We start from the raw sequence: 3780 nt of genomic DNA, 5'->3' as shown, positions 1-3780 counted from the left end.
TAAAACGTTCTCGTCTCACAATGTCATGAGTCACTGTTTCTCCTTTTTACATGCAACAAGAGTTTTAGATATCAGAGAGGAGGTTACACATATCTACTCATGTCTCAACAATCTTGTTCACTATTGTAGTTCAACTACTGAAAGTTATGGAATCCAACATACGAAATCTACACCTGCGTTGTGACTCGATTAAATTAATCTTGAGATTTGGTTAGTGAACGGCATGGAGCAACTAAAGTCACTGTCAATGATTTGCTTTTTGCAGTGTCGGCATTGGTAACAACAAAATATCGTTCCATTCTTTGAACAATCTATAAGTAGATTAGAGATGCTGTAATCACTGTTTAAAACTTGAAGTTTATATAATAGACGGGAGCATTTTTTTTATTTAAACTAAATCTTATCTACGGATAGCAGAATTCCAGCATTTTCATTGGCTCGCCAGACACAGGCTATCAGTTCATATACCTGCTGTAAATCTGCTGTACCTTATATGATCAAGGAACGCGGAAGCAATAAAGCCAGCTGAACTCTGAGAAAAAATGCCGTTTTGGACCGGAATAGACCGAGAAGCAGAAATCGATGCTTTAGTCGACAATACTAGCTACCCCTCGGGCTTGCTGGATATAAAATGATTATAACCAACTCGGTGCGTTATCTATCACTTCATATCCAGCGCGTCCTCATAGAATAATTAGGGACTTTAAGCAAATCGCTACGGCTGGCGCTAATACGGCTGCCGGAAGTAAATTTCCCCCAAAATGAGACACTGCGCATGTAAGTCGGTTGCATCCAGCCGTAGTGTGAAATCTGAGTACGTGAGTCGGGATGTTTTGCCGTAGCGGCTACTACGTCGGGTTTATTTTGCTTCTCTGGCCCTTTTCAACGGACATCTCGGCATTTTAAGAATTCCATTGGATGCTATATCCTTTAAAGTCAATTTAAGTCGAGGATTGTGTCAAGGTTGCCTCTCATAAGCTTGTAAATCCGTATTATGAACTTACGATAAGTTTTGGCAAAGGTATTGGAATGGCGAAGTGAGTCAAGTGAAATATTCGTGTTCAGCACGAGGTTGTTTTTCTTTGCTTTGAGGATTTAGTGAAGATGTTTTATATATACTATAAGATGCTATTTTGCTTCTTTGAGTGTTGATATGTTTGTGTTTTTCACTCGATATTCTTTGAGATATTTGTCTCTGAAATGATATATTTCATCCCATCAAATTGTTGTTATTGTACAAGGTGTATAGCATTCGCTTTTGCTTAGAAATAATCTGTTCGTCCTAGCAAGGCGAACAATGGCCATCGTCCTTTGAGCGAAGCCATTTGGCTGTGAGAAACTAAATAAAAGAGATTTTAAACTCCTTAGCCGATGTTTCCTTGTATTTTGCTTTGCTAAACTTAAAATTTAGCAGACCACCACGCCGTACTCTCCCCAGACCTTTTCAGGCACGGTAGCCGTAGTAGCACCAGCCGTAGTGATTTGCTTAAACTCCCTATTGTTAAATACTACGGCTTCCCCTCCCCCTGCCCCTAAAACAATAGGGGCCTTAAGGTGGCGGTACACGTGAATTTGAATGGAATTTTGGAACACCAACAGACAGTTTCCCCCAATCCAAGAGCACACCAGGTTGGAAGGGGACTGTTTGGCTGTCCATATATCAATTTTTAACTTCAAATTCTAATTTTTAAACTACATCAAATCTTAACTATGGGTGCGTTCCTTTGGTATGATCCGAAAACGGCTTACTGATCCAAGATCACTTGGATCGTGGTGCATCAAAGGAACCGAATAATCCTTTCCCAGAGTAGATTCATCGATTCCTTTGATGCACCGTGATCCAAGTGATCTTGGATCAGTGATCCTTTTTCGGATCATCCCAAAGGAACGCACCCTATTTCTTATTTCTCCTAATTTTACTACTCTTTTGAGAAAAACTATCTCCTCTCAAATATACATAAAAACCACCAAAAATTTTACAAAACACCCCAAACATTGATTTGTGAAATGAGCTTAGGGCTTTTTTATTGCTTGAAACGCAAATGAGATATTTCCATTAAACCGATTTTTTTAAATTGGTTTAATGGCGGCGTGAAAACGGCTTTCAGGTGTACCACCGCCTTAATTAAGACAAACTTTTCCAAGAAATCCGAGAGGTAACCAACATCAAGCTAATAGACCTCATGAAATCCACGAATTTTATAAGTCTGCCAGAATTAGAAATGAAAGTAGTCATTTTATGACATCATGGGATGAAAACAAGTTTAGCACCGAAACGAGGCTGCGCCTCGTGCTAGCCAAGAAAATCCTTCCCACATGGGAGAGAAAGAGTAATCAACAACTCTTATACTGATCAGGTTCTCTGCATAAAGAGCGTTTTAGAGCTCCCTCATGCGTGTGGACTGGTGAGGGTGGGCCTCTGCTTAGACTCTCAGGACCTCACAAGACCTTGCAACAAGAATTCGCTTCCCCTAAGTTTAGGTATCCTATTGAACTTCAAACCAATGTGGTGTATAAAATCCCCTGCGCCTATTGTTCCTGGAGCTCCATTGGTGAGACTGGAAGACATTTTTCAAAGAGGAAAAAGTAACACATTCGAAATATAAAAAGCTGTAAAACTGGATCTAATATTGCACCGCACGCTTGGCGTAATAATTACTCTATTGATTTCAACAATGCTAGAGTAATTGACAAAGGAAACTTCCGAATTCGAAAAACTTTGGAATCTTGGCACACCGCTAACACTAATGAAGCAGACAATAACTCCAAGCCTTTGCCAAAATAATACTCCATTCTTTTAGATTAGCGCATTTTTTCCCTTTTACCGTTTTTAATATTTTTTCACACTTCCATTTCGTATATATTCCCATCTCGCGCATTTACATCTTAGTTTTTACATCTTAGTTTTTAGTCTGCTGGAAGCCGAAAGCTTACGTTTTTAAATTTCTTAACCAGAGAAGGCTTTTTTACAGGAATATGTTTCCAACACCTGGTTACTCTTTTTTTTAATATGACGTAAATTACAAGATATCAAGCGATGATACTCACGATAAATAATCAACACTTGCGATCTACATTTGACAACTATGAAATGACAACGATTTAAATATAAGTAAAAGAAAAAAAATATATATATAAATTTAAAGTAGAGGGAATTTTCGTGACACCCCCGTGGTGTGTAAGTCCCAAATAGACTAGCCGAGCAGGGCGTTAACCCGTTCCTCCACAGACATATTCTTATGTTTTCTGAGTTGACACAAAAAAATCTGAAGTGAGAACTTGGAATACTGAACACATTGAGAATCATAATGCAAGGTCGCAAAACACTCGGCGACTTTTCATGGCGAACTCGAGGGCTTTGCTGGTAGCCCCCTGGAGTTCTTTGCGACCATCTTAATACCTCTAGAACTTCCGCTCAAACTTATTCGTTTCAAGAGATTATGAAGGTAAGAGAAGTAATCCCTCATACTGGCCCTATTCCCATCGTAATCCCTCTTAGGTTATTTTTAGATATAAATTTTCCGGCCCGCGGATAATGTTACCGCGCGCGTTACGTGGAAGTTTCGTGGAGGAGGGAAAGTGCAGCAAATTCTGTACGATGCCATTCTCCGTTTTCAAAATTGAGTTTCATTGTCTGCAAGATACAGGTTTCAAACATACATCCTTGGAATTGCTTAACTGTCTAGTTTACAGTGATACCAATTTGAAGAATTTCCAATCTATCAAACCGTGTTAAATAATTTTGACAGATGCAGATATGTTTACCTTTGTTGCATTGCT

This window comes from Montipora capricornis, chromosome 10 (assembly GCF_036669925.1).
Source record: "Montipora capricornis isolate CH-2021 chromosome 10, ASM3666992v2, whole genome shotgun sequence".
NCBI lineage: Eukaryota > Metazoa > Cnidaria > Anthozoa > Scleractinia > Acroporidae > Montipora > Montipora capricornis.
This window is presented reverse-complemented; position numbering follows the sequence as displayed.